Source organism: Haliotis rubra, unplaced genomic scaffold (assembly GCF_003918875.1).
Source record: "Haliotis rubra isolate DU_JTF1 unplaced genomic scaffold, ASM391887v1 Scf293, whole genome shotgun sequence".
NCBI lineage: Eukaryota > Metazoa > Mollusca > Gastropoda > Lepetellida > Haliotidae > Haliotis > Haliotis rubra.
In genome coordinates this window covers 632,505-645,065 of record NW_025766961.1, presented here as the reverse complement: position 1 = coordinate 645,065, position 12,561 = coordinate 632,505, and positions in this window count along the sequence as shown.

Genomic DNA, 12,561 nt, shown 5'->3' with positions numbered 1-12,561 from the left:
TCTGTGAATGAAATGTAACTGCACATATGCAAGATGGGAAAATGTCATATGTTTCACCCCATAATCATGATTAACTAAATGCAGATAAGGGAGGTGTCAGGGACCTCTTCTTGGTATAACACAGGTAGTATTCTAACTATTGTTTGATAATTCCTTCAAATACCCAAGAGGGAAAGGTGGGATCTGGATTAACTCATTAAGGCCGAGAGAGACGCATATATGGGGCAAATTAATCAGCTCCTCACAGCGAGTGACGTGTTTATGGGGCAGGTAATTAGCAGTTTCTCACAGCGAGAGCCACATACAGTAGTCAACAGAAAGCACCTCTTATTCAGCTAGAGAAGCACATGTGTGTTGTGCTTTTAAAAATCGCACTGTACCTATTATTTCAACCAATTTAGCAGTACTGAGCAAATGTTAGCTTTTCTTACGAGAGATCCCACCTTTAGTATCAATCAGAAGAAGTATTTAAAGTGTTTTGATAACAATTGCTAATCATTATCATAGGCTTGTACAGCGTTTAGCAAATGAATGCATGTCGGCGAGAAAGGGAATTATGATGTTTTTACAGAGGTAAGTGCCTGGTACTCTTCCTTGGGAATGGATACTAAAATACTGTGAGGCACCTTGATTGAATTAGATGTAATGGTTTAGAGGTTACTAAAGATTATATTTCCTTCAACTACCTAATAAATAGGAAACAATATCTGAAATTTCAAGGACATACAAAGAATTCAAACACAATAGAATAGTTTGAATTTACTTTTTAGGCATCATTCCGCTATCATGTTTCATATACTGAAACATAACGATATAAACACAAGTAATTATACATCCAAGCTCGAATAGATTAAACATAATTGAACTTACTAATTTGAAGTTTACTGAATTGTAACTAGTTGTTTTCCATAATCTAAAGTTCGTAATGTTACCTAAGCTTAATATAAAGTGATAAGTCACTTTGCATCGAATACATATATACATGTCAGTGTTATTACAACAATGAAATCTTTTACTACGTTTGTTACAAAAGACAGTAAGTTGGTAATTCAAAACATTGTCACACATGGACAGAAGTAATATCATAAGTTATTACATGTAAGCCATACAAAGGTATTTCAAGCATTTTGTTCAAGCTGTTGAAAGTTTCATGTTGATTTGAATTGTCAGTTTTCTATGCAATTTACATGAGCATTCTGTAAAACGCTTGTATTTGATCTGTGTAATTATCAAATCCGTGCAATTATCACGCGTGTATCAATCAACTCAGTCTCTATTGATCCATCGCCAATAAAAGCTGGATAGTATATCAGTTACGGTATCGATACACATGCGTATAATCATTCAAGCAGATTACAGTAATGAGATAATTGAACGCCTCTTTCGACCTTGAAATAACAGCCTCCGTAGAATGCATATGTAGTTACGCCCTTGTTGAAAGGTTTGTCCCGTGACAAGTGTAAAATAAACAGATGCGCTGTTGTATCATTGGACATCTTGCTTTATGGAGTCACCTCTCTCTGTGATGTTTATACATGCATGCACATCTGTAATCTTATGAACCTCGTTTGCATTCAGTAAAGATATAGGCACGCTTCCACCTTCATAAATATTGGGGTGGGGTGTCAACTGCAAGTTTATACACTATAAAAATCAGTATAGTGTCACCTCGTGAATTCTGTAATGCGTGTACTCTAGTTTGGATAGTCATACATTATCAAGGTGAGGATTATATTTACATGTACAGCAAACCATTATGTTTTATGTACTAGTTGTGTGCATAAAATGTATATGAAAATAAATACTACCTCTACTCAGTGGTTGGATTTCAATCGCTTTGTTTTACTTATCGAAAAACACTAAAATGAGGACAAATAAACTCGCCAAAGTGACTATCTACTCCTATTTGTCTTATGTGTATATTTCATACATCGTTACCAGTGTGTATGTTTACAATACACAAACTGTTACATGATAGCTTGAGTTGATAAAGCCGAATCCCAGCATATCGACTGGTCAAGGATATAGCCAATAATCAATCTCTATCCAAGCTGTTAAGTGACCAAATGTGCTCTTCAGAAATTTCGCCCACTCCCCATCACCTGTCCTTTCCTCTGTGACAGGTATCTCATGATACGATTGGTCGCAGATAACATATGATCAGCCACTCCATTGAACAGTTGAGATACCGAATGTTCTATTCGGGAAATTTGATGACGCCCTATCACGTGACTCTTTGTTTTATGCCTATGCAAGGAATATGTAGTATACATTTTGTATATGTATGTTTGTATGGTCACATATGTTTTCTGCATTAAATCTGTATGAAATAAAGTGCAATGCTCTGAATGTGCTTTGTGCTAGTCACAGACTAGCGTTATAGTATTTTCATTGAAATAATTCGAAAACACTAGAAATGTATCGGCAAATCCGCTATTTTCGTCGAAGATTATAAAGTATGAAAGTAAATTCTTCTTTACAGTATGTCATTGTCATAGATGTTTTGTAAATTTAAACCTCACACAATGATATAAGAGAGAGAATTTGTTAACGTGTGTCTCATCTGTTACATACAAAGAATACATGTGTATGCATATTGTGATAAAATATAAATGTACAAGCCGACAAAAGGTCTACAAGAGAATTTTGCAATAAAATTACATAAAGCTTGCAATACACGACATGTATTCACACCTGATTTTTTTCAACATTTATCTTTACGACACAATTAAACAATCAGGACTTGTTTGTATGACTAGACAGTTTCCTGTGATCCCCGAAACCTGCCAGGGAAATCAGGTGTGACTAGCACTAATTAGTCTCGGCACAGAGAGTGGGCAATCAGGAGGGCTTCCAGGTGTTGAGTTGTGATGGGGCTTAATGAGTTAAAGCATCCCTAGATAGTTGGCAGCAGTGTAGAAGGCATCACACTTGTCAGTGGGTGTTCGAGTCACAATTAATCATCAAGAATATGGAGAAACTACTAGGATAATTTTTAAATCAGTCTCTTACTGAGCTGTAAATGAGCTTCCAAAACACATGCATTATGATGTCTAAATATAGCTGTGAGCAGCGTATGTCGGGCTTCATGGTCCTTTCTCCCCAAAGTGCTTGATTAGCCATTTAGAAATTCTTCAGTTTGGCTTTTTTTCTTCTTTGCAAGTTTTGCAAACGATTATCCTTTCAATAGTCAAATTTCAATAGTCAAATTGTGTGCTGTATTACAACAGGAAGCGAAAACCCTTTTCACATCCATAAGGAATCTCTGCTAACAGCAGAGTCGATTGTGAAATGGTATGTCTTGTATGGATCATGTCACTTCCAGTATTGGGAAATGCTTCCTTCATTAACTTTGAAATGGCATTAACAGCATCCTAGCTTAGATGCATACGATTGGGTACTCTGGTTTGGATAATGACACTTGTGGCTTTTGAAACAGATGTTGACTTTATTAGACTTTATTAGAAAGTATAACGGTTGAAGGTTCCATTGCAACTTAGTCATTTGTACTAACTGAATGGCTGACATTACCACAGGTTTTGACATGTTTGTGCTGCTGTCAAAAGCTTTTCAACTGGAAGTGCTGGAAATCTTGTAAGCTTGGATCTGTTTAGTACAAAGCTTATTTTCTCAGATTTAAAGGAGAATACGAGTGAATTGCAATAATTTGCTGGGTGAAAGATGAAGTCATCAGAAACATATTCCCAAATTTTCAATTAAAAATTATGTATAATTATGTTTTAATATCGAAAACAGTTTCTGTAAATCTCAGCTTCGGCCATTATGCATATTTCGCTGGAACCCACGTGACCTTTCCGCTCGTGACGTCAAATGTGCCTGGAGTCCGCCATATTGCCAAAGACCAAGCGCTACAGTAGTACAAATCGTGTTGAAAAGTTTCTGTCGTTCTTTTAAATGGTACGATGGTGTATTGCGTTGCCTGGGGATGCACGGCATCATCGAACATGGGAAAGAACCACCATTTCTTCCGTTTTCCAAGTAAAATGACAGATTTCGGCAAGAGAAATGCGCCGATCATTCCGAGTCGGACGCATATGAAAGAGACATGCACGCATGGGGTATGGAAATCCCCAAGCTAGGCTGAAGAAGCTAAAAGTATCCACGAGATTCATTTATACTCCATTATTCCCTGTAACAACTTACTGTCAGTGGTATTTTGAACAAGTCCGGTTGCCAGTCGAATTGCCCCCGCTACAAAATGACCCAGCAAATTTGGTCAAATTGCCCCAGCAGGGTAGTCAAAATGCCCCATTTTATTTAAAATGAATAAATATAGGCCATAAATGCATAGTTTTCAGAAATATTACTTCCTAATAACTTTTATATGAAGAACATAATATCATAATAAGTTGACAAAAACTATGCATTTACGGCATCTATTCAATCATTATAAATAAATTTGAACAAATTAGAATGAATGACAAAATTTGCTGGGGCATTTTGTAGCTGGGGCAATTCGACTGGTACACATGAGATATATTATCAAAATCAGTAAGTGATTTCACATGAGCTTGAAAATGTTCCGCTATAACGTTCTTTTCGGTTTGGAGCACTAAATGATGCAGTCAACTCGAAACATTGCCGAATACAACGGCAAATCATGAAGTACTTGTTGCTTTCATTGTTTTCCATTTTGTCCAATTACGCACGTCGGCATCAGACTCGCTATTTGTCAGTAGTGTGTGCCGTGAAAGTTGTTCTGTATTCTCATTGGCTGACAAGATGTCATTCTAAGGCTATGACCGAGTACCATGACTATTTCCATAACCAAACAATGGGGAAACATACGTTGTCCTGACTAGTATTTTATAATTCACCAGTTTTCGGGGAATAACTTATCTGCGTCGCGAATATTATCTCTGCTCAACCAGGCTGGGATCTTGTATCGAGACTTGATACGCTATTAATGAGAACTAGGATCCTACCTTTTTTTAACAAAATAATTCCAGTGTAATTTTTGAAGTAGATAATTTTTATTTTCCCTCATCTGAAACATAAGCATTTGTTTTTAAATCCCGCAGACACCCTACAGTCACCCATTTGACACAAAATGAACTGTAATCACATTTAAAAAAACTAAAATCTTAGTGACTGGTCATATTATATTTATAGGGGTGAGTTTGCTGGCTGGAACTGTATGACATTTTGCTGACAAATAGTAATCTTGTTAAATGATATGGTCTATTTTTTATTTATTTTGACCTCAAGCGGTGCCTCCGTTTCGCTTGATTCTTCTTCTAGATCTTCAGTGGAAGATTGTTTTGCAAGATGTAAAATCGGACCATATTGATACGGTCTAACATCCATTTCAGAAATGACATCAGGAACATCTTTTACTGCTTCAGAATCCATGGACACTGTTAAGTTGTGAGGTTAAATCAAAGAGAAAGCCATCAGCAACAGGCACTTATGACGTCATGTCACGTGATACCCCCTCTGCTCATTAACTGTCGGGTGTTTCCGTAATAGGCGGAAATATGAGTACGTTTTTGTGTTTTTATTGCTATTTTACAACCTTTTTGTTCAATTTTAATCACGGAATGTGACTTTTAGAATATCCTTTACAACATTTTTGTTTTCGTTCGTATTCTCCTTTAAGAGTATCATTTGGGAAAATGAATCTCAAAGCAGAAGTACCCTTTGTTCAAACACAGTCAGAAAAACAGAAAATTTGTGTCCTTAGCAGAAAAAGGTGCAAGGTTCACTGTGATTCACATTATATCAATTTAAATGTGAATTTATCTTAAACAACAAACCAAACATGTCCAGTGATGCAATTTGAAGCATATATACAAAAATTACCAGGGACATTGTTTTATTTTACACCAGACCTTCATCCAATGAAATGCAGCTAATAGGAGCATTTCAACTATTTTATGGATGCTTCCTTATGTGTCAGATATAGAACATCAGTGTTAAGAATACCCAATCTTGACTATCCTCAGAAACAGATTCCATTTTGTGTAATGGGAAAATAGATGTGAAAATTATATGAAATGGATCACTGTAAATGTGTAATGAACATGTCCTGCCCTACTGTGACACTGGCCATTCACAAAATGTGGTTGGAACTGGAAATATTATTTTGCCTGACGCCACACAGCAGTATTGCTGCCGTGTAATGGCAGCTTGAAATCAAACCAGACAATCAAGTGATCAATGGACCTGAAAAAAACAGTTGCATAATTTGAAATTACGACTGTTCAGAGATTCGTTTAGAAAAACGTTTAGGAATTACATCTGCTTTATAACACACAATTTACTCGGAGTCCACCTGATAGATGGAAACAGGCCACCATGAAATGTTATTGCTAAACACACTAACTGCAGAAGACCAAATTGTCATACGTACTGCAAATTTTGTGAACCAGTTGAGAACCTATAAAGATAAGAACAAAGCAAAATAGATTTTTACTTGTCCCTCTGTTGTCTTAGGAGCTATGTTACTGCAATTGGTAGGTAGGCACAGACAAATTTTTATAAACAACGGTTGTTTACAGAGTTATGGGTGTTTGAAGCGTATTTGAGAGCTAGAAATAGTCAAAAACACAAGTAAGAACACGTTTTTGACACACAAGTGGATCTCTGAAATATAGCTGAGGTCGAGGGGTCATGTACCTTGTGAGTAGTCCAGGAGAAGAACTAGTTCCATCTTTAAGAAGCTGTGACTCTGTTGTCCTTCAGACTACAGTCAAAAGCATTAGTAATCTGGAACCGTCAAGACGTTAGCTATCCACGATGTCTGTCAGCACTTTCTGAGCAGAACTGTAGTGACATGACCAGTCATGTGACATCTAGCAACAGGTGTCACTAGTGTGTCAGTCATGCTCAGTACATTCCTGCGAGCAGATCCCAAATGTCGGAAGAGAACAAAACAACAAGTTTATCCGGCGATTCCGTAATTGCTGGAATGTGTTTTGAGATTTACTATGTTTTGAAATGCATATTGATGGCTTATAGAACAGTGTGGCCGCTCCTGAGGGTCAACAAACTGACCGAGCGAGACCAGTTATCTGCAGTGAAAAGTAGAATTTGGAAAGGTGACTGGGAAAAGTACAAATATGATGATCGTATTGCACCATTCTACATGATGAACTGTATGAAGCGGATGATCTTGTATTCAGACAGAATCAGATTTGTGTTCCACAAAACTGGCAGAAGAAAGTCATCAAAGCAGCACATGATATGGGACATTTCGGAATGTCGAAGACAAAGAATCTTCTCAGAAGTAGATATTGGTTTCCACGCATGAATGCTCTGGTTGAAGACAGTGTTGGACGATGTTGTCAATGTTCAGTAACCACAAAGATTCACCGAGATGAGACAGTGAAGATCATGAATATTCCCGAAAACCCTTGGTACATTGTATCTATTAACTTCGGAGGGCCATATCCTGCTGGACATTATAATCATGTTGTGATTGATAAAAGAACCAGTTCCCAGATGTTGAAAGAGTGCAAAGAAATGTCCAGAGACAATGTAAAGAAGTATACAAAAGAGCATAGTTTTGTAGTAGGAGATTATGTTCTTTTTAAGCAATTGAAAAGAAACAAATGGTCTACTGCATATGAACCAGTGTGTTAGATCATCTATGCAATGCATGGTTCAACTGGTATCAGGCTAATCTGTCCTTTTAATTGAATTGATATTTATGAACTTTCTGAAAAATGAGCTCTAAGTGAATCTGGAGACTGATATGTTGTGTTGTATTACATAGAGGTATAAATTAAAAATTTAAAACTGTTACTTTTAGTTTGTGTGTTTTTCTTATGATAGGGGCAGTTGTCCGGGGTCACAATGGAGAAGGGGTGGGGGTGGGGAGATAGCAAGGGGCAGTTGTTGGGGAAGAGAGAGAGAGAGAGAGAGAGAGTTAGCCTCGACCCCCAAACCCGGTTCAACTGTATCAGCAAAACGTCTGTCTGAAGAGAGAAAAATCACAGCAGCCAGTTGTTCAACCTGACCATGGCATGGATGAGACTGCACTGGAGTCGACGACAACAATGACTACAATGATGACCACACCAATGACCACAAGGCCGCCTCCGTGGTGTAGTGGTTAGAGCGTCCGCCCGGAGAGCGGAAGGTCGCGGGTTGGATCCCCGACCGCGTCATACCAAAAATATGGTACTTGTTGGTCCCTGCCTGGCGCTCGGCATTGGGTACAACGGGTACAACAAGGACTGGTCGGCTTGGAGTCAGTATAATGTGTATGAGTGGGGTATTCATGCTTCACTGCAGCATGGTATCTCAGTGGGCTAGCACTATAAAACCAGCTTCAGTCTGGGCTAGTACAAGCAGCTGCACATACACATACACACGCATGCACGTCGTCATATGAGCGAAATATTCTCAAGCACGACGTAAAACCCAATTTCACCTCACCTCACCTCACCTAACCAATGACCATTACAATGACTACAATGATGACCACACCAATGACTACAATGATGACCACACCAATGACCACAATGATGACCACACCAATGACCACAACAATGACTACAATGATGACCACAACAATGACCACAATGATGACCACACCAATGACTACAATGATGACCACAACAATGACTACAATGATGACCACACCAATGACCACACCAATGACTACAATGGTGACCACACCAATGACCACAACAATGACTACAATGATGACCACAACAATGACTACAATGATGACCACAACAATGACCACCACAATGACTACAATGATGACCACAACAATGACTACAATGATGACCACACCAATAACCACAACAATGACTACAATGATGACCACAACAATGACCACACCAATGACTACAATGATGACCGCAACAATGACTACAATGATGACCACACCAATGACTACAATGATGACCACAACAATGACTACAGTGATGACCACAACAATGACTACAATAATGACCACACCAATGACTACAATGATGACCACAACAATGACTACAATGATGACCACAACAATGACTACAATGATGACCACACCAATGACCACAACAATGACTACAATGATGACCACACCAATGACCACAATGATGACCACACCAATGACTACAACAATGACTACAATGATGACCACAACAATGACTACAATGATGACCACAACAATGACTACAATGATGACCACAATGATGACCACACCAATGACCACAACAATGACTACAATGATGACCACACCAATGACTACAATGATGACCACAACAATGACTACAATGATGTCCACAACAATGAATACAATGATGACCACAACAATGACTACAATGATGACCACAATAATGACCACACCAATGTCTTCAACAATGACTACAATGATGACCACAACAATGACTACAATGATGACCACACCAATGACTACAATGATGACCACAACAATGACTACAATGATGACCACAATGATGACCACAACAATGACTACAATGATGACCACAACAATGACTACAATGATGACCACAATGGTGACCACACCAATGACCACAATGATGACCACACCAATGACTACAATGATGACCACACCAATGACCACAATGATGACCACAACAATGACTACAATGATGACCACACCAATGACCACAATGTTACCACAACAATGACCACAATGATGACCACACCAATGACTACAACAATGACTACAATGATGACCACAACAATGACTACAATGATGATCACAATGATGACCACACCAATGACTACAATGATGACCACACCAATGACTACAATGATGTCCACAACAATGAATACAATGATGACCACAACAATGACTACAATGATGACCACAATAATGACCACACCAATGTCCTCAACAATGACTACAATGATGACCACAATGATGACCACACCAATGACCACAATGATGACCACAACAATGACTACAATGATGACCACAATGATGACCACACCAATGACCACAACAATGACTACAATGATGACCACAATGGTGACCACAACAATGACTACAATGATGACCACAATGATGACCACACCAATGACCACAACAATGACTACAATGATGACCACACCAATGACTACAATGATGACCACAACAATGACTACAATGATGACCACACCAATGACCACAATGATGACCACAACAATGACCACAATGATGACCACACCAATGACAACAATGATGACCACAACAATGACTACAATGATGATCACAATGATGACCACACCAATGACTACAATGATGACCACACCAATGACTACAATGATACACCAATGACTACAATGATGACCACACCAATGACCACAATGATGACCACAACAATGACTACAATGATGACCACACCAATGACCACAACAATGACTACAATGATGACCACAACAATGACTACAATGATGACCACAACAATGACTACAGTGATGACCACAACAATGACTACAATGATGACCACACCAATGACCACAACAATGACTACAATGATGACCACACCAATGACCACACCAATGACCACAACAATGACCACAATGATGACTACAACAATGACCACAATGATGACCACACCAATGACTACAACAATGACTACAATGGTGACCACAACAATGACTACAATGATGATCACAATGATGACCACACCAATGACTACAATGATGACCACACCAATGACTACAATGATGACCACACCAATGACCACAATGATGACCACAACAATGACTACAATGATGACCACGTCAATGACCACAACAATGACTACAATGATGACCACAACAATGACCACAATGATGACCACAACAATGACTACAATGATGACCACAACAATGACTACAATGATGACCACACCAATGACCACAATGATGACCACACCAATGACCAAAACAATGACTACAATGATGACCTCACCAATGACCACAACAATGACTACAATGATGACCACACCAATGACCACAACAATGACTACAATCATGACCACACCAATGACCACAATGATGACCACACCAATGACTACAATGATGACCACACCAATGACTACAATGATGACCACAACAATGACTACAATGATGACCACACCAATGACCACACACAGCGATGATGTTGCAGATGCTCGACCAAGATTAGCAGACGGCAGCCTAAGTATCTGCTGGTCTGTGTTGTGTGATGAGCTGATCCTAATGGGCTGTGATGTCACAAAATATGAACTTTAAATGTGATTTCGAGTAAAGTTATTTGAAATATGAGAAGATAGAATGAGAGACTCTTTTTTCATTTAATTTAACATATTTTCCATAACAATTGAAATATTGTAGGGAAAGGTATAATTTTGTTTTGATATTTTCAGTAATAATTATTACAGATAATTTTTTTTATAATTTTATCTAAATCATCAGATAAATATTATTTCAATAAATACTAAAGAATATTTCTTTTTAAAGAAAGGGAGATAAGTTATATCCAACAGAATCATTGCTGTGGCCATTTCTATTGATTGTTGTCAAGACAATAGTACTGGAAGTGTCCATGTAAAAAAAACAATGCGTGTGAGTTTCCTGTATGAGTTCGACGTGTGGGATTAAAGAGAACGGAACTAAGATAATGGTGTGTCATTTGCTGAAAAGTGAACCCTGAACTGAAGATACATATAACTCAAATGGAACAGCTGATTCATTTTCCCCTGTGACAAAACTGTTATTTCAACCCAAGTCAGACATGTTCAACATCTGTCATGAAAATACAAATACATGTATGCATGTCACATCAATTATACATTTACTTTGGGTTATATGTGTATACAATACTGACTGATGTATGAATATTGCACTTACTAGAGAAATTGTAGATGATATGCATATATATGCTTATATATCCTGAATTTACACATGGCATGATATCATGTGCAACCAAAAGGCAAACATAATAACACCTCTATGGAGATGAAGAAACATACCCAAGTATGGCCTCAAGGTATAGATAATGTCTGCCATGACTACTTGGATAGGTGTAAGATCAGCGCATCATCATAATGCCTACAAATATGAAAATATGATAATAGTACTTAGTTAGAAATAAAACTAACTTCTCTACATATGAGAACTTCATTACACACAGCTGGTCATGATGCTGACGGAGCTAGTGTATAGGACCTCAGATGGTGGAGCACATCCTTGATAATCTCCAGGGTATACGTTACGATAAGTCTCCTATACCCTGTCATCTACGGCTTGGCCCGATAATTTTGTTACCTCCCTTTGCTGGCTCCGCATTCTAACAGTAGCCAATCAGATAAGCCGCCGTTACAACCGAGCTTGCCAGTGTCAACAAAGATAGCGGTCACAGCCGCGAAGGTTTGTTCGCAGTGCGACTCAGGTTTTGGGGAAAACATACAGACAAATTGACAGGTCTGAAACCTTAAAAGAATATATGCAAGAACTCCTTGTACCTCTTTCAGAGTACCTCTGCCAATATGTTATTATGTTGCTAAGTTTAATCGGTTAGATAAATTAAAAAGCGAAAGTGAGTTGTGATTGGTACGCTCAACTTCCCAGTGTAGACCCCTGATTGGATAAAACGCCAACCAAGGGAGAGACGTAGATGCATCCAGGGTA